Genomic DNA, 20000 nt, shown 5'->3' on the forward strand with positions numbered 1-20000 from the left:
GGAAGCATATTGTGGGAACAAACCAACTGAGAAAACAAGGAAAGACAAGAGCGGCAGGCCTTCAAGACACTTGTGATACACTTTAAAAAAAAATCTAATAGTTAATATGTGTTCTGTATTTGTTATTATAAAGCTTCGGGTTAAAAAAAAAAGAGAGAAAAAAAGTCATAACCAGATTCGAACCCCGCATGTTCGGGTGAGAAGAAACTGTCTTACCGATTACACTATAATTTTTATTATTTTTTAAGTCCTAACAGATTCGAACCCCGCGTGTTCGGGTGAGAAGAAACTGTCTTACCGATTACACTATCGTGGCTCCTTAACTGACGTTCTAAAATTTAATATTTGAACATACTTTTTTTAAAGGGCGATAAATCAATTGCTGTATTCGCAGTGAGAACGCTGTTTAAATCATATTATTCTGGTGTATCTTGGGCGTTCAAAAAATCAATAAAAAAAAAATCTTTTTAAGTCCGCGGTAAAGGAGACGTGGCTGTCGCCGCAATCACACATTTAGCCGTTTTCTCTAGATCTAGATAGATGTACAAGCAGGCAAACCACACAATAGAGAGTTACAGTAGTTAAGGCGAGAGAGAATGAGAGACACGACAAGTCTAGATGTTGCGTCAATGGACAGATATTTCCGGATGGAACTGATGTGCCGCAATTGACAGTAGCAGGATTGACATATCTGACTGGTAATTTTTTGCATGGACAGTGTGTTGTCAAGGACAACGCCGAGGTTCCTGGCTGAACTGGGTAAAGAGGTATGGATGTACTGCCAAGTTTGATTGTGTCAGTTGTGATGGAAGAGAGTTTTTGTTTAGTTCCCATGATTATTGCTTCAGTTTTGTAACTTATTTAGAGTCATCCAGTTTTGAATGTCCAGGAAGCAGTTGGATGTTTCTTGCAAGAGCGACGACAGTTTATCAGGTGTATTCTACTGGAGTTGAGAGTCGTCAGCATAAGAATGATGACTGACATTCTGGCGGTTGATAATTTCAGTGAGAGGAGCAGTGTACAGTGTGAAAAGCACTGGCCCTAAAACAGATCCCTGTGGGACTCCATGTTCCGAGTTCAGACTGGAAGTTATTAACAATGACAGACTGGAATCGATCAGTGAGATAAGATTTGAACCAGTTTAGAACAGTGCCGTTGATACCAAACGTAAAATGAAGACGGGAAAGAAGGATTGAATGGTCTATCGTGTCAAAGGCGGCTGACAAGTCGAGAAGAGTGAGAAGGGAGATATGTCCTGAGTCGGACGCTAGCAGTAGATTATTCAGGGTGTGGAGGAGAGTGGTTTCGGTGCTGTGGTCAGCACGATGGGCAGACTGAAATGGGTGGATGAGATTGTTGAAACAAAGGTGGTTGTTGAGCTGCTTCAGGAGAGCTCTTTCAAGGAGTTTGGACAGGAATGGGAGATTAGAAACTGGTGGATAGTTTTTCAAAATGTTTGCGTCAAGGTTGGATTGCTTCAGAAAAGGCCGGACGATTGCAGTTTTGAAAGTAGATGGAAACGTTCCACTGAGATGGGATGAGTGACACAGTGTCACAAATATTCTGTCTCCATGACGTGACACAGTGTCACAAATATTCTGTAACCATGACTTGACACAGTGTCACAAATATTCTGTCTCCATGACGTGACACAGTGTCACAAATATTTTGTCTCCATGACGTGACACATTGTCACAAATATCCTGTCTCCATGACGTGACACAGTGTCACAAATATTCTGTCTCCATGACGTGACACAGTGTCACAAATATTCTGTAACCATGACTTGACACAGTGTCACATATATTCTGTCTCCATGACGTGACACAGTGTCACAAATATTCTGTAACCATGACTTGACACAGTGTCACAAATATTCTGTCTCCATGACGTGACACAGTGTCACAAATATTCTGTCTCCATGACTTGACACAGTGTCACAAATATTCTGTCTCCATGACTTGACACAGTGTCACAAATATTCTGTCTCCATGACTTGACACAGTGTCACAAATATTCTGTAACCATGACGTGACACAGTGTCACAAATATTCTGTAACCATGACGTGACACAGTGTCACAAATATTCTGTCTCCATGACGTGACACAGTGTCACAAATATTCTGTCTCCATGACTTGACACAGTGTCACAAATATTGTCTCCATGACGTGACACAGTGTCACAGATATTCTGTCTCCATGACGTGACACAGTGTCACAAATATTCTGTCTCCATGACTTGACTACAGTGTCACAAATATTCTGTCTCCATGACGTGACACAGTGTCACAAATATTCTGTCTCCATGACGTGACACAGTGTCACAAATATTCTGTAACCATGACTTGACTACAGTGTCACAAATATTCTGTCTCCATGACTTGACACAGTGTCACAAATATTCTGTTACCATGACTTGACACAGTGTCACAAATATTCTGTAAGCATGACGTGACACAGTGTCACAAATATTTTGTCTCCATGACGTGACACAGTGTCACAAATATTCTGTCTCTATGACTTGACACAGTGTCACAAATGTTTTGTCTCCATGACTTGACACAGTGTCACAAATATTCTGTCTCCATGACTTGACACAGTGTCACAAATATTCTGTAACCATGACTTGCCACAGTGTCACAAATATTCTGTCTCCATGACGTGACACAGTGTCACAAATATTCTGTCTCCATGACGTGACACAGTGTCACAAATATTTTGTCTCCATGACGTGACACAGTGTCACAAATATTCTGTCTCCATGACTTGACACAGTGTCACAAATATTCTGTCACCATGACTTGACACAGTGTCACAAATAAACTGTTTCAAAGGGTTAGTTGTTTGCTGTTCTTATAGCCCATAAGTCTCAACCTGTTATAGCCCATAAGCCTCAGCCTGCTATAGCCCTTAAGCCTCAACCTGCTATAGCCCTTAAGCCTCAACCTGTTATAGCCCTTAAGCCTCAACCTCTTATAGCCCATAAGCCTCGATCTGTTATAGCCCTCAAGCCTCAACCTGTTATAGCCCTTAAGCCTCAACCTGTTATAGCCCTTAAGCCTCAACCTGCTGTAGCCCTTAAGCCTCAACCTGTTATAGCATATAAGCCTCAACCTGTTGTAGCCCTTAAGCCTCAACTTGTTGTAGCCCTTAAGCCTCAACCTGTTACAGCCCTTAAGCCTCAACCTGTTATAGCCCTTAAGCCTCAACCTGTTATAGCCCTTAAGCCTCAACCTCTTATAGCCCATAAGCCTCAACCTGTTATAGCCCTTAAGCCTCAACCTGTTATAGCCCTTAAGCCTCAACCTGCTATAGCCCTTAAGCCTCAACCTCTTATATCCCTTAAGCCTCAACCTGTTATAGCCCATAAGCCTCAACCTGTTATAGCCCTTAAGCCTCAACCTCTTATTGCCCTTAAGCCTCAACCTGTTATAGCCCTTAAGCCTCAACCTCTTATTGCCCTCAAGCCTCAACCTCTTATAGCCCATAAGCCTCAACCTGCTATAGCCCTTAAGCCTCAACCTCTTATTGCCCTTAAGCCTCAACCTGTTATAGCCCTTAAGCCTCAACCTGCTATAGCCCTTAAGCCTCAACCTCTTATAGCCCATAAGCCTCAACCTGTTATAGCCCTTAAGCCTCAACCTCTTATAGCCCTTAAGCCTCAACCTCTTATTGCCCTTAAGCCTCAACCTGCTATAGCCCTTAAGCCTCAACCTCTTATAGCCCTTAAGCCTCAACCTCTTATTGCCCTTAAGCCTCAACCTGTTATAGCCCTTAAGCCTCAACCTGCTATAGCCCTTAAGCCTCAACCTCTTATAGCCCTTAAGCCTCAACCTCTTATTGCCCTCAAGCCTCAACCTCTTATAGCCCATAAGCCTCGATCTGTTATAGCCCTTAAGCCTCAATCTTGTATAGCTCTTAAGCCTCTACCTCTTATAGCCCATAAGCCTCGATCTGTTATAGCCCTTAAGCCTCAATCTTGTATAGCTCTTAAACCTCTACCTCACCAATCTATAAACACACCACCAATAATGGGCGAAACTGCACGTTTTCATTGACATGGTAAAACAGACAAACAGACACATCACAAAGTGGAAAATAACATTACTGGTAAGTTTTCAGGTCTGGATTTTTTTTTAAAGTGCAGCTTCTTTTTCTGTTCTCCCCCTACCCTCCCCCCAAAACACCCCTAACCCCCTCCCCTCCTTTTTTATGAAGGTAAGAAGAGGCAAAAAAATATAAAATAAGAATTTTAAAAAATAAAAAAATAAAAAATGCATCGAGCAGGCGCCTATGGCACCGATCACGTTGATTCGAAGCTGCGGCAACGCCTACCAAGGAATCGGCTGGCTTGCTGGAAAGGCTCGTCGAGTCCTGTGTCGGATTACGTATGTAAGTTGACTTTGTGGAATTCTGATGTTGTCTTCTTCTTATCTCTGTTTCTTATACGAAGAAGGTTGATTTGAACAGGGTTTCCGGTTACGTGTTTTTGTTCATTTAATTGTACCGAGTGTGACAGGAGCACGAGGCGTGTTCTGTCTCCATGTCGCTTCATTCACAGTGTTGGATGGCTCGTTGTCCAGCCTTCTGTCCTGAACCTGTGTCACTCTCCTGCTTCATTCACATTTACGTGTATGACCGTTTTGTTTATTTACCCCGTCATAATTTATAGGCAGCCATCCTCCGTTATCGGGGGTGTGCATGCTGGGTATGTTCTTGTTTCCCAACCCACCAAAAGCTGACATGGATTGCAGGATCTTTAACGTGCGTATTTGATCTTCTGTGTGTGTATACACAAATATGCATGCTTCCATTTTAGCATTTTCAGTGCTTTTTCTTTAAAACGGTGTGTGTGGGTGCAAGTGCGCGCCGCGGGCTTTTGTGTGTGTGTGTGTGTGTGTGTGTGTGTGTGTGTGTGTACTAGAGTGAGAGAGCAAGGGTGGGGCGGGGTGTGGGGGGTGGATTAGTTAGAGGAGTGAGAGAGCTAGGGTGGGGCGGGGTGTGGGGGGTGGATTAGTTAGGGGAGTGAGAGAGCTAGGGTGGGGCGAGGTGTGGGGGGTGGATTAGTTAGGGGAGTTAGAGAGCTAGGGTGTGGTGTGGTGGATTAGTTAGGGGAGTGAGAGAGCTAGGGTGGGGTGTGGTGGATTAGTTAGGGGAGTTAGAGAGCTAGGGTATGGTGTGGTGGATTAGTTAGGGGAGTGAGAGAGCTAGGGTGGGGTGTGGTGGATTAGTTAGGGGAGTTAGAGAGCTAGGGTATGGTGTGGTGGATTAGTTAGGGGAGTTAGAGAGCTAGGGTATGGTGTGGTGGATTAGTTAGGGGAGTGAGAAAGCTAGGGTATGGTGTGGTGGGTTAGTTAGGGGAGTGAGAAAGCTAGGGTGGGGTGTGGTGGATTAGTTAGGGGAGTGAGAAAGCTAGGGTGTGGTGTGGTGGATTAGTTAGGGGAGTGAGAGAGCTAGGGTGTGGTGTGGTGGATTAGTTAGGGGAGTGAGAGAGCTAGGGTGTGGTGTGGTGGATTAGTTAGAGGAGTGAGAGAGCTAGGGTGTGGTGTGGTGGATTAGTTAGGGGAGTGAGAAAGCTAGGGTGTGGTGTGGTGGATTAGTTAGGGGAGTTAGAGAGCTAGGGTGGGGTGTGGTGGATTAGTTAGAGGAGTGAGAGAGCTAGGGTGTGGTGTGGTGGATTAGTTAGAGGAGTGAGAGAGCTAGGGTAGGGTGTGGGGTGTGTGGATTAGTTAGAGGAGTGAGAGAGCTAGGGTGTGGTGCGGTGGATTAGTTAGAGGAGTGAGAGAGCTAGGGTGGGGCGGGGAGGCACTGAGAAGTCTACAACACACAGGGACACTTTCAGTCCAGCATCAGGAACAGCCCGTGAGTCTGATTCATGACACATTTACGTTTTTCAGTTATCAGGGTTCAGGGAAACACTCAGTGAATCACACACAAGGCCAAGACTTGACAGATAGTGTCCCAGTGGGTGATAAACGGACGAAGGTGTGCACTCATAACGTACGACATAATTATCATTTGTCTGTGTTTGCCCTACTCATGCAGCAGGTGCGTGATTGTGTCGCTCGTGGTGCAGCTATCCTCAAACTGCCGCTGTCCTCAAACTGCTGTTATCTTAACTTGCAGACACAAATGATAACGGAAGCCCCGCTCAACCCTCAGCGCAGTAACGTAAAGTGCCGATGCAACAGTCTTTGTCGTCAGCACTCGTTCTGAAACGTTCCATGGAAGAGGAAGTTCAGATTCTCATCCGTTACACTGAGCGACAAGATACATTCGTGAGAAGATCATGCAGTGTAAAGTAAGTTTAGGCGTTCTGCACTCAAGCAGGAAAGGTCAGATGAGTTCAGGCACTGAGGGAAAATACAAGAAGATACAAGACAGGCAAGGCCTTCAAGACTCACTTGTGATAAATTAAGTCCCCTAGCATTAATTACAGAGTAATTTCCCTTCTTTACCTCTGCACCAAAACGTTTGCAAAATAAATAAAAATTCCATGCTTAGCAAGAGAAGTTCCTGTTTGAACAAAAAATGATAATAATGATTCCTCTTGTTGTTGTGTCAGAATAAGAGGTCAAAGTGCCATGTTTAGAGAATACAAAAAATATAAATATAACAGTAAATGCAGTTTGCATATAATTAGGCTTCTTTTTTTATTTTTTTGTGCCCATCCCAGAGGTGCAATATTGCTTTAAACAAGATGACTGGAAAGAACTGAATTTTCCCTATTTTTATGCCAAATTTGGTGTCAACTGACAAAGTATTTGCAGAGAAAATGTCAAATGTTAAAGTTTACCACGGACACACAGTCACACGGACACACACACACACACACACACACACACACACACACACACACACACACACACAACCGAACACCGGGTTAAAACATAGACTCACTTTGTTTACACAAGTGGGGGCATGGTGTGTCAGCTGGGGGTATGGTGTGTCAGCTGGGGGCATGGTGTGTCAGCTGGGGGTATGGTGTGTCAGCTGGGGGTATGGTGTGGTGTGCCAGCTGGGGGCATGGTGTGTCAGCTGGGGGTATGGTGTGTCAGCTGGGGGTATGGTGTGGTGTGTCAGCTGGGGGTATGGTGTGTCAGCTGGGGGTATGGTGTGTCAGCTGGGGGCATGGTGTGGTGTGTCAGCTGGGGGTATGGTGTGTCAGCTGGGGGTATGGTGTGTCAGCTGGGGGCATGGTGTGGTGTGTCAGCTGGGGGTATGGTGTGTCAGCTGGGGGTATGGTGTGTCAGCTGGGGGCATGGTGTGGTGTGTCAGCTGGGGGTATGGTGTGTCAGCTGGGGGTATGGTGTGCCAGCTGGGGGTATGGTGTGCCAGCTGGGGGTATGGTGTGTCAGCTGGGGGTATGGTGTGCCAGCTGGGGGTATGGTGTGGTGTGTCAGCTGGGGTATGGTGTGTCAGCTGGGGGTATGGTGTGGTGTGTCAGCTGGGGTATGGTGTGTCAGCTGGGGGTATGGTGTGGTGTGTCAGCTGGGGTATGGTGTGTCAGCTGGGGGTATGATGTGTCAGCTGGGGGTATGGTGTGTCAGCTGGGGTATGGTGTGTCAGCTGGGGGTATGGTGTGTCAGCTGGGGGTATGGTGTGCCAGCTGGGGGTATGGTGTGCCAGCTGGGGGCATGGTGTGCCAGCTGGGGGTATGGTGTGCCAGCTGGGGGTATGGTGTGGTGTGCCAGCTGGGGGTATGGTGTGTCAGCTGGGGGTATGGTGTGCCAGCTGGGGGTATGGTGTGTCAGCTGGGGGTATGGTGTGCCAGCTGGGGGTATGGTGTGTCAGCTGGGGGCATGGTGTGCCAGCTGGGGTATGGTGTGCCAGCTGGGGGCATGGTGTGCCAGCTGGGGGTATGGTGTGTCAGCTGGGGGTATGGTGTGGTGTGCCAGCTGGGGGTATGGTGTGCCAGCTGGGGGTATGGTGTGGTGTGCCAGCTGGGGGTATGGTGTGTCAGCTGGGGGTATGGTGTGTCAGCTGGGGGTATGGTGTGTCAGCTGGGGGTATGGTGTGCCAGCTGGGGGTATGGTGTGTCAGCTGGGGGTATGGTATGGTGTGTCAGCTGGGGGTATGGTGTGGTATGTCAGCTGGGGGTATGGTGTGTCAGCTGGGGGTATGGTGTGTCAGCTGGGGGTATGGTGTGCCAGCTGGGGGTATGGTGTGTCAGCTGGGGGTATGGTGTGGTGTGTCAGCTGGGGGTATGGTGTGTCAGCTGGGGGTATGGTGTGTCAGCTGGGGGCATGGTGTGGTGTGTCAGCTGGGGGTATGGTGTGTCAGCTGGGGGTATGGTGTGTCAGCTGGGGGCATGGTGTGGTGTGTCAGCTGGGGGTATGGTGTGTCAGCTGGGGGTATGGTGTGTCAGCTGGGGGCATGGTGTGGTGTGTCAGCTGGGGGTATGGTGTGTCAGCTGGGGGCATGGTGTGTCAGCTGGGGGTATGGTGTGTCAGCTGGGGGTATGGTGTGTCAGCTGGGGGTATGGTATGGTGTGTCAGCTGGGGGTATGGTGTGGTATGTCAGCTGGGGGCATGGTGTGGTGTCAGCTGGGGGTATGGTATGGTGTGTCAGCTGGGGGCATGGTGTGGTGTGTCAGCTGGGGGTATGGTGTGTCAGCTGGGGGCATGGTGTGGTGTGTCAGCTGGGGGTATGGTGTGTCAGCTGGGGGTATGGTGTGCCAGCTGGGGGTATGGTGTGTCAGCTGGGGGTATGGTGTGTCAGCTGGGGGTATGGTGTGTCAGCTGGGGTATGGTGTGTCAGCTGGGGTATGGTGTGGTGTGCCAGCTGGGGGCATGGTGTGGTGTGCCAGCTGGGGTATGGTGTGGTGTGCCAGCTGGGGGTATGGTGTGCCAGCTGGGGGCATGGTGTGCCAGCTGGGGTATGGTGTGCCAGCTGGGGGCATGGTGTGCCAGCTGGGGTATGGTGTGCCAGCTGGGGGCATGGTGTGCCAGCTGGGGGTATGGTGTGGTGTGCCAGCTGGGGGCATGGTGTGCCAGCTGGGGGTATGGTGTGTCAGCTGGGGGTATGGTGTGTCAGCTGGGGGTATGGTGTGTCAGCTGGGGGTATGGTGTGTCAGCTGGGGTATGGTGTGTCAGCTGGGGCATGGTGTGTCAGCTGGGGGCATGGTGTGGTGTGTCAGCTGGGGGTATGGTGTGTCAGCTGGGGTATGGTGTGGTGTGTCAGCTGGGGGCATGGTGTGCCAGCTGGGGGTATGGTGTGTCAGCTGGGGTATGGTGTGGTGTGTCAGCTGGGGGTATGGTGTGTGCGAGCTGGGGGTATGGTGTGTCAGCTGGGGTATGGTGTGTCAGCTGGGGGTATGGTGTGTCAGCTGGGGTATGGTGTGTCAGCTGGGGCATGGTGTGCCAGCTGGGGGTATGGTGTGTCAGCTGGGGTATGGTGTGGTGTGTCAGCTGGGGGTATGGTGTGTCAGCTGGGGGTATGGTGTGTCAGCTGGGGGTATGGTGTGTCAGCTGGGGTATGGTGTGGTGTGTCAGCTGGGGGCATGGTGTGTCAGCTGGGGTATGGTGTGCCAGCTGGGGGTATGGTGTGTCAGCTGGGGGTATGGTGTGTCAGCTGGGGCATGGTGTGCCAGCTGGAGGTGCTCATTTTCTTTTGGAAGTCTCGAGTGTGTGTGGTTTGAGTCAGTTTTAAAATTCTAAATATTTCCCTCTGCTTCGTCGCGTCTATTTTAACTTTGAAAAAAGTAAAAATAAAATAAAGACGTGCCGGTCAGGTTCTACATTGATTCCTCATTAATTAGACATACAATTCGTGCAGTTAACATTTTTTCGAGGATAACGGCAATGTTCGAGGACTAACGATAATGTAACGGCAATGTTCGAGAATAACGACAATGTAACGGCAATGTTCGAGGATAACGTCAATGTTCGAGGATAACGACAATGTTCGAGGATAACGGCAATGTTCGAGGACTAACGACAATGTAACGACAGTGTTCGAGGATAACGACAATGTAACGGCAATGTTCGAGGATAACGACAATGTAACGGCAATGTTCGAGAATAACGACAATGTTCGAGGATAACGGCAATGTTCGAGGATAACGACAATGTTCGAGGATAACGGCAATGTAACGACAATGTTCGAGGATAACGACAATGTTCGAGGATAACGGCAATGTTCGAGGATAACGACAATGTTCGAGGATAACGACAATGTAACGACAGTGTTCGAGGATAACGGCAATGTTCGAGGATAACGACAATGTTCGAGGATAACGGCAATGTTCGAGGATAACGACAATGTTCGAGGATAACGACAATGTAACGACAATGTTCGAGGATAACGACAATGTTCGAGGATAACGACAATATTCGAGGACTAACGACAATGTTCGAGGATAACGACAATGTAACGACAATGTTCGAGGATAACGACAATGTAACGGCAATGTTCGAGGATAACGACAATGTTCGAGGACTAACGACAATGTAACGACAATGTTCGAGGTCTAACGACAATGTTCGAGGATAACGACAATGTAACGACAGTGTTCGAGGATAACGGCAATGTTCGAGGATAACGACAATGTTCGAGGATAACGGCAATGTTCGAGGATAACGACAATGTTCGAGGATAACGGCAATGTAACGGCAATGTTCGAGGATAACGGCAATGTTCGAGGATAACGACAATGTTATGTTCGAGGATAACGGCAATGTTCGAGGATAACGGCAATGTTCGAGGATAACGGCAATGTTCGAGGATAACGGCAATGTACGAGGATAACGGCAATGTTATGTTCGAGGATAACGGCAATGTTCGAGGATAACGACAATGTTATGTTCGAGGATAACGGCAATGTTATGTTCGAGGATAACGGCAATGTTCGAGGATAACGGCAATGTACGAGGATAACGGCAGTGTTCGAGGATAACGACAGTGTTCGAGGATAACGGTAAATCAATCAGAATTTAGGCCTAAACGTACCCCACATGCCATACAGCACTAACCAACTTAATTGACTAGCGGCTTGCTAACATCAATAATGACAAAATTACGGGTGTTCTTTATGTAGATTTTGCTATGGCATTCGATTTTATTGGTCACACTCTTCTCCTCAGGAAACTATAAAAAGTGACGGGTCGTGTCAAAATACTTTAGAGCTTTCATCTTCGTTTTTGTCTGACAGAAAGCAACTGGTTTCCGTTGAAAGATCCGAATCCCAACTTTTATCAGTTACGGTGTACCCGAAGGTTCAGTTTTGTGCCCTATATTATTTTCTACTTACATTAACGACTTAACTTAGAAAAAAAAAAAAGCATTTTCCTTATTCTGTTACCCCCAGAAATAAAAGTAATTCATTCATTCATTCATTCTCTCAAACTGTTTATTGCTCATGCAACTGTTGGTATGGCGTTATTTCAATTACTGGTTTTGTAACATGTGCATGCTTATTAGATCCAGTTTTTTTCTTACTTTGATAATTATCTGAAATAATCAATTTTCATGTGTAGTACACTCACTCTCTCTCTCTCCCCTCTCCGCTCTCTCTCGATTCTCTCTCTCTTTCTCACTCTCTCGCTCTGGGGGGGGGGGGGGGGGGGGGGGGGGGGGGCGGGGGGGCTGGAGGGGCGGGGAGGGGGGGTCTGTGTTGGGGGGTAGGTGGTTAAAGATTCCCCTCTCATTCTCCTCTAGAAGTGCTGTAAATTGCAAATTACCATGTATGTAACCGTGATTATAAAGTGCACGCTGTATTGATATAATGATGTCCCCCTTAGTTTCATTTTACTGTTTTCCCTTCAAGGGCTACATGGGGGAAAAAGCATTGTCTTAATTGCTTTCTCTATTACCGTCAGAAAAGGAAATTTATTCAGTTCAATTCAACAGCGTGAAAATTTCTACCTCTTCTGCTTGTTTCGTCTCTCTCTCTCTCTCTTCTGACTCTCTCTGTCTGTCTCTCCTGTTTGTCTCTCCTGTCTGTCTCTCCTGTCTGTCTGTCTGTCTCTCCTGTCTGTCTCTCCTGTTTGTCTGTCTGTCTCTCCTGTCTGTCTGTCTGTCTGTCTCTCCTGTCTGTCTGTCTCTCCTGTCTGTCTGTCTCTCCTGTCTGTCTCTCCTGTTTGTCTGTCTGTCTCTCCTGTCTGTCTGTCTCTCCTGTCTGTCTGTCTCTCCTGTCTGTCTCTCCTGTCTGTCTGTCTGTCTCTCCTGTCTGTCTGTCTCTCCTGTCTGTCTGTCTCTCCTGTCTGTCTGTCTGTCTCTCCTGTCTGTCTCTCCTGTCTGTCTGTCTGTCTCTCCTGTCTGTCTGTCTGTCTGTCTGTCTCTCCTGTCTGTCTGTCTGTCTCTCCTGTCTGTCTCTCCTGTCTGTCTGTCTGTCTCTCCTGTCTGTCTGTCTGTCTGTCTGTCTCTCCTGTCTGTCTGTCTGTCTCTCCTGTCTGTCTGTCTGTCTCTCCTGTCTGTCTGTCTGTCTGTCTGTCTCTCCTGTCTGTCTGTCTGTCTCTCCTGTCTGTCTGTCTCTCCGTCTGTCTCTCCTGTCTGTCTGTCTGTCTGTCTCTCCTGTCTGTCTGTCTCTCCTGTCTGTCTGTCTGTCTCTCTTGTCTGTCTGTCTGTCTGTCTGTCTCTCCTGTCTGTCTGTCTGTCTGTCTCTCCTGTCTGTCTCTCCTGTCTGTCTGTCTGTCTGTCTCTCCTGTCTGTCTGTCTGTCTCTCCTGTCTGTCTGTCTGTCTGTCTGTCTGTCTGTCTCTCCTGTCTGTCTGTCTGTCTCTCCTGTCTGTCTCTCCTGTTTGTCTGTCTGTCTCTCCTGTCTGTCTGTCTGTCTCTCCTGTCTGTCTCTCCTGTCTGTCTGTCTGTCTGTCTGTCTCTCCTGTCTGTCTGTCTGTCTGTCTGTCTCTCCTGTCTGTCTGTCTGTCTCTCCTGTCTGTCTGTCTGTCTGTCTGTCTGTCTGTCTGTCTCTCCTGTCTGTCTCTCCTGTCTGTCTGTCTGTCTGTCTGTCTCTCCTGTCTGTCTGTCTGTCTCTCCTGTCTGTCTGTCTGTCTGTCTCTCCTGTCTGTCTGTCTGTCTCTCCTGTCTGTCTGTCTGTCTGTCTCTCCTGTCTGTCTCTCCTGTCTGTCTGTCTGTCTGTCTGTCTGTCTGTCTCTCCTGTCTGTCTGTCTGTCTGTCTGTCTGTCTCTCCTGTCTGTCTCTCTCCTGTCTGTCTGTCTCTCCTGTCTGTCTGTCTGTCTGTCTCTCCTGTCTGTCTCTCCTGTCTGTCTCTCCTGTCTGTCTGTCTGTCTGTCTCTCCTGTCTGTCTGTCTGTCTGTCTCTCTCTCCTGTCTGTCTCTCTCCTGTCTGTCTGTCTCTCCTGTCTGTCTGTCTGTCTGTCTGTCTCTCTCTCCTGTCTGTCTGTCTCTCTCCTGTCTGTCTGTCTCTCTCCTGTCTGTCTCTCTCTCCCTCTCCTGTCTGTCTCTCCTGTCTGTCTCTCTCCTGTCTGTCTCTCTGTCTCTCCTGTCTGTCTCTCTCCTGTCTGTCTCTCTGTCTCTCCTGTCTGTCTCTCTCCTGTCTGTCTCTCTGTCTCTCCTGTCTGTCTGTCTCTCCTGTCTGTCTGTCTCTCCTGTCTGTCTGTCTCTCTCCTGTCTGTCTGTCTCTCCTGTCTGTCTGTCTGTCTGTCTCTCCTGTCTGTCTCTCCTGTCTGTCTGTCTGTCTGTCTCTCCTGTCTGTCTGTCTGTCTCTCCTGTCTGTCTGTCTGTCTCTCCTGTCTGTCTGTCTCTCCTGTCTGTCTGGTCTGTCTCTCTCCTGTCTGTCTGTCTCTCCTGTCTGTCTGTCTGTCTGTCTCTCCTGTCTGTCTCTCCTGTCTGTCTGTCTGTCTGTCTGTCTCTCCTGTCTGTCTGTCTGTCTCTCCTGTCTGTCTGTCTGTCTCTCCTGTCTGTCTGTCTGTCTGTCTGTCTGTCTCTCCTGTCTGTCTCTCCTGTCTGTCTGTCTCTCCTGTCTGTCTGTCTGTCTGTCTCTCCTGTCTGTCTCTCCTGTCTGTCTCTCCTGTCTGTCTGTCTGTCTGTCTGTCTGTCTGTCTCTCCTGTCTGTCTGTCTGTCTGTCTGTCTCTCTCTCCTGTCTGTCTCTCTCCTGTCTGTCTGTCTCTCCTGTCTGTCTGTCTGTCTGTCTCTCCTGTCTGTCTCTCCTGTCTGTCTCTCCTGTCTGTCTGTCTGTCTCTCCTGTCTGTCTGTCTGTCTGTCTCTCTCTCCTGTCTGTCTCTCTCCTGTCTGTCTGTCTCTCCTGTCTGTCTGTCTGTCTGTCTCTCTCTCCTGTCTGTCTCTCTCCTGTCTGTCTGTCTCTCTCCTGTCTGTCTCTCTCTCCCTCTCCTGTCTGTCTCTCCTGTCTGTCTCTCTCCTGTCTGTCTCTCTGTCTCTCCTGTCTGTCTCTCTCCTGTCTGTCTCTCTGTCTCTCCTGTCTGTCTCTCTCCTGTCTGTCTCTCTGTCTCTCCTGTCTGTCTGTCTCTCCTGTCTGTCTGTCTCTCTCCTGTCTGTCTCTCCTGTCTGTTTGTCTCTCTCCTGTCTGTCTGTCTCTCCTGTCTGTCTGTCTCTCCTGTCTGTCTGTCTCTCTCCTGTCTGTCTCTCCTGTCTGTCTCTCTCCTGTCTGTCTCTCTGTCTCTCCTGTCTGTCTCTCTCCTGTCTGTCTCTCTGTCTCTCCTGTCTGTCTCTCTCCTGTCTGTCTCTCTGTCTCTCCTGTCTGTCTGTCTCTCCTGTCTGTCTGTCTCTCTCCTGTCTGTCTCTCCTGTCTGTCTGTCTCTCTCTCCTGTCTGTCTCTCCTGTCTGTCTGTCTCTCCTGTCTGTCTCTCCTGTCTGTCTGTCTCTCCTGTCTGTCTGTCTCTCTCCTGTCTGTCTCTCTCCTGTCTGTCTGTCTCTCTCCTGTCTGTCTGTCTCTCCTGTCTGTCTGTCTCTCTCCTGTCTGTCTGTCTCTCCTGTCTGTCTGTCTCTCCTGTCTGTCTGTCTCTCTCCTGTCTGTCTGTCTCTCCTGTCTGTCTGTCTCTCGTGAATTTCTACCTCTTCTATTTCCTTCTTGCCCCCCCTCCTCTCTCTCTCTCTCTCTCTCTCTCTCTTTATTTCTGTAGTGCCTGCACATCTGTTGGTGTTTGTTGTTGACTGATGAGCATGCAGGAGGAGGTCAGTACGGCACTGCGTCTGTCAATACATTACATTACAATACAGTACACAACAGTACAGTACAGTACAGTACAGTACAGTACAATACAATATAATACACTACGATACAATACACTACGATACAATACACAACAGTACAGTACAGTACAGTACAATACAATATAATACACTTCGATACAATACACTACAGTACAGTACAGTACAGTACAGTACAATATAATATAATACACTACGATACAATACACTACGATACAATACACAACAGTACAGTACAGTACAGTACAATACAATATAATACACTTCGATACAATACACTACAGTACAGTACAGTACAGTACAGTACAATATAATATAATACACTACGATACAATACAGTACAGTACAGTACAGTACAATACAACACAATACAATACAATGTACTTACTTATGCCCATCGCTCCCGGTGGAGCATAGGCTATCGACGACCCCTCCCTTGCTGCTTCAGCTCTGCCTCGGTGTCTCGCCTCCAGCTGTTGCGAGGCCGGCTTCTCTTCCTCTTTCCCTGTGGGTTCCAGGTCAGGGCTTGGCGTGTGATGCTGGACACTGGCTTCCTGAGGGTGTGTCCGATCCAGCCCCACATCCTCCGCAGTATCTGCTTGGCCACTGGTTCCTGTCCCGCTCGGTCCCACAGATCTTCGTTTCGGATCTGCTCCTGCCATCGGATTTTGTAGATGCGCCTCAGACAGGTGTTGAAGAATGTCTGAATCTTCTGCTGCATCATCTGTGTTGTCCGCCATGTCTCGCATCCGTAGAGCAGAATTGACTTCACATTGAAGTTGAAGATGCGGAGTTTGGTTTTCATACTGATTACTCCAGATGCCCAGATGTTCTTGAGCATGATGAAAGCTGTTCTTGCCTTGCCGTTTCTGGCTGTGACGTCTCGGTCCGTGCCTCCCTGTCGGTCAACCACGCTTCCCAAGTAGACGAAAGACTCCACTTCCCTGATGGGCTCTCCACCGACCGTGACTAGTGTGTTACCAGTGGTGTTGATCTTCATCAGCTCGGTCTTCTTGTTGATCTTGAGCCCTGTCCTGGTTGACGTGGTCTTCAGGCGAGTGGTCTTGTCCTGCATCTGGCTGTGGTTGTGTGACAGGAGCACCAGGTTATCAGCGAAGTCGATGTCGTCCAGCTGTGTCCAGAGTGTCCACTGTATACCGTTGTTCCTGCCTGTTGTAGTGGTCTTCATGATCCAGTGGATGACCAGGAGGAAGAGGAACGGTGACAGCAGGCACCCCTGTCGAACTCCGGTTTTCACCTTGAAACTTTCGGACAGCTGGCCTGCGTGGGCAGTCCTGCAGCTCATGTCCTGGTAGGTGCACCGGATGAGGGAGATGATCTTCTCTGGGACTCCGTAGTGCCTCAGCAGCTTCCACAGCGTCTCTCTGTCCACACTGTCGAAGGCCTTCTCATAATCTATGAAGTTAATGTAGAGGGGGGAGTTCCACTACAGCGACTGCTCCACGATGATGCGCAGGTTGGCGATCTGGTCGGCACAGGATTTGTTCCGCCGGAAGCCTGTCTGCTGGTCTCGGAGCTTGGGGTTGACGGCCTCTGTCATCCTTTCCAGTAGAACCCTGTTGAGAACTTGCGTTGACAGGAGCATGATCCCTCGGTAGTTGCTGCAGTCCCTGAGGTCTCCTTTCTTCGGCAGCTTGATGATTCCTTCTTTCCACTGGGCCGGTACCTCTTCCTTCTCCCAGATCTTGCTTCCATGTCTGCTTTGATGGCTTCTGCTGGTATCTCGTCCGGCCCTGCAGCCTTCCCATTTCTCAGAGTCATGATGGCCTTCTTGATCTCTGCCTTTGAGGGTTTGTCGCAGCTGATGGGCAGTTCTGTCTCTGCGGGTGGGATGTCTGGAGGTGCGTCAGGGGCGGGGCGGTTCAGCAGCTCCCTGAAATGTTCTGCCCATCGTTTCAGCTGTTCCTCGGTTGTTGTCAGTGGTTTCCTGTTCTTGTCCTTCACTGGCTTGTCTGGTCTGCTGGAACTTGCCCGTCAGCTTCTTGGTCACCAGATACAGGTCCTTCAGGTTCCCCTGTCCAGCTGCTGCCTCTGCTTGACTGGCCAGGTCGTCGATGTAGTCCCTCTTGTCCTTCTTGATGCCCCTCTTTACATATCTGTCCACTGCTGTGTACTCTTCCTGTGCCTTTGCCTTAGTTGCTCTTGTTCGGCTCTTGTTCAGCAAAGTTTTCTTCTCTTTCCTTTTTTCCAGCTTGTGCATGGTGTTGGCAGAGATCCATTCCTTGTGCTGAGTCTTCTTCTTGCCAAGGACCTCTTCACATGTGTCGTGCCAGAGCTTCTTGCTGTGTTCCCACTGTGTCTCGATGTCCATCTCACCGTCTTCTATCAGCTCTTGTAGTGGCTGGAACCTGTTGGAAAGGCTGATCTGGAATGCTGCTTGTGTGTCCTTGTTTCTGAGCAGTCCAACATTGTACCTTGTCCATGTGTTGTTGGCGTTGGTGAATCTCTTGAGGCGAAGTCTCACTGTCGTCGTAAGAAGGTGGTGGTCTGATGACACATCAGCTCCTCTCATCACTCGTACTTCTTCTTCCTTGTTCGCCTCTCATTAGATGAGCAGCCCGGTGTCCTCGATGAAGGCTGCCGTCCGTTGCAGCTCCTCCAGGGTGCCGTACAGCTTGGCTTCCACTGCTGTTGGTGTTGGCCAGTACTTCCTCCTGGATGCTGCATGTGTCGTACAGTCTTGAAGGATGCGGTCGGTTGTCATTGGTCCCTCACCACAAGGGCACTCTCCACTCTGTCCAATGCCAAATTTTGTGTGCATGTGGTGGAGCAGGCGGTTGTGTCCAGTCCTCCCGTCGTTCCAGCAAATGGTATCTGTCTTCTGGGTTATATTTAGGGTGCTGGAGGCGCCACTCTATTCCTTGCTGTGCCTTGATGATTGTCTTGATTTCATCGTATGACACCAGTTTGTTGGCCTGCTCCTTCTGTGCACCGTCTTTTGCCAGAATGTCCGCTTTTTCATTGCCTCTGATGCCACAGTGTGCTGGTACCCATTGTATCACCACTTTCTCCTGGCACTCAGGGCAACAAGGGCTGAAGTGAGATGGTTCTGTTCTTTGCAGCGGGAGTTTTTGAGGGCTTGGAGCACGGAGAGAACGTCTGAGACCACCACCACCTGTCCTGTTCTTGTGGAGTTCTGCGAGACTGTTGTGGCTGCCTCACATCTGAGAACACCACCACCTGTCCTGTTCTTGTGGAGTTCTGCGAGACTGTTGTGGCTGCCTCACAGAGTGCTTCTCGCTCAGCTCGGAAGTTGGTGGAGTATTTTCCTGTTGGGATTGCAATTTCTTCATATCCGTCTTTGTATCGGAGGAAGATTCCAGCTCCACCATCCCTCGTTGCTTCTGTGGCGGAGCCATCTGTAAAGGCATGGGTCCAGTCTTCCTGGGGGTACTGGTTGCAGATGTACTCCATGGCCAGGGCCTTCCTTTGGGCGTCTGACTGTGTTCCTCTCTTTTCCACTCAGGGAATGCTGGTGACGACTGTTCGGAACACCCGCCTCTTCCAAGATGGGTGAGTGATATTTACTGGGATAGGCTTTGCTTCGTGTTCCATCAAGACTGGGGTTTGTCTTTCAAGGCGTCTTGACTGGTGGATGAAGCTGCCTCTTTTCAGCTGGCTCTTGGTGGGTCTGCTCATTCTGTTGTTCATTGGATGGTTTTCAAGGCGTTTGAATTTTGCTGCCTGGATGAGGATCTTTGTGTCCCTTCTGTCCTCCAATGACTGTCTTCTCCATCTTCCGGATTGGGGTGGATCTCATGGTGCCAGTTATGACACGACTGAGTTTGGTTCTGTATCTTGCTGAGATGGTCGAGGTTAGACTTTGCAGCTGATGCCCATGCTGATGTCCCGTACTCAACTACAGGTCGGACTCTCCCTGTATAGTCTCTTTAGGATACGTTCATCAGCCCCCCCCCCCTCCCCCACCCCAGTACGTCCCTGCAAGTTTCTTCATGATCGCCAGTCTCAGCTTGGCCCTACTACAGCATCTGGTGATCTGCTACACTACAATGCAATACAATACAAGTACAATACAATAGAATACACTTCACTACACTACACTACAATACAAGTACAATACAATAGAATACAATACAATGCACTATAATACAATACAATACACGTACAATACAATAGAATACACTTCTATACAATACACCACACTACACTACACTACAATACAATACAATACAATACAATACACGTACAATACAATAGAATACACTTCTCTACACTACACTACACTACACTACTGTTACAAAGCAGCGCCGATTTAGATCCAGAGATACTGCAACAGAGATGTCGCCGACTAGGGGGAAAGTGAAAGCATGACGTCACTCCATGACGCAACCCGTTTTCAATGGCTGGCGTTTTCTCACTCCCAGCCCAGGCAGTACTGCCACGGTAATGGTAAACCCAAGGAAAAGGTTTGGCCTCCCTTAAAGCCGGGCTAAAGTAACCATCAAACGCCCCCCACCCCACCCCACCCCCTCCCCTGCCCGTCCCCGCCCCCCTCCCCCGCCCGCCCCCCTCCCATTTATGGAGTGAAATTAATTTTGTGGAAAAGAGGGAGTGGGCGCTTGTAAAATAGTTTACGGTACAGGGTCTTTGCCGCCACAGGACAAGTGTAAGATAGTTTACGGTACAGGGTCTTTGCCGCCACGGGACAAGTGTAAGATTGTTTACGGTACAGGGTCTTTGCCGCCACAGGACAAGTGTAAGATAGTTTACGGTACAGGGTCTTTGCCGCCACGGGACAAGTGTAAGATTGTTTACGGTACAGGGTCTTTGCCGCCACAGGACAAGTGTAAGATAGTTTACGGTACAGGGTCTTTGCCGCCACGGGACAAGTGT

The 20000-nt window shown here is 49.0% G+C and overlaps 1 protein-coding gene across 1 annotated transcript in view; it reads left to right on the plus strand.

The window, feature by feature from the left end:
- Positions 1-4335: 4335 nt before the first annotated feature.
- The window catches only part of LOC143288300 (rab GTPase-binding effector protein 1-like), a 112045-nt gene continuing 96380 nt past the window's right edge, over positions 4336-20000 (plus strand). Inside the window, exon 1 of the mRNA XM_076596653.1 lies at positions 4336-4392. The gene's annotated coding sequence lies outside the window, so the exon portion shown is untranslated. The remainder of the gene's footprint in view (positions 4393-20000) is intronic.

Source organism: Babylonia areolata, chromosome 12, assembly GCF_041734735.1.
Source record: "Babylonia areolata isolate BAREFJ2019XMU chromosome 12, ASM4173473v1, whole genome shotgun sequence".
In the NCBI taxonomy this organism is placed as follows: domain Eukaryota; kingdom Metazoa; phylum Mollusca; class Gastropoda; order Neogastropoda; family Buccinidae; genus Babylonia; species Babylonia areolata.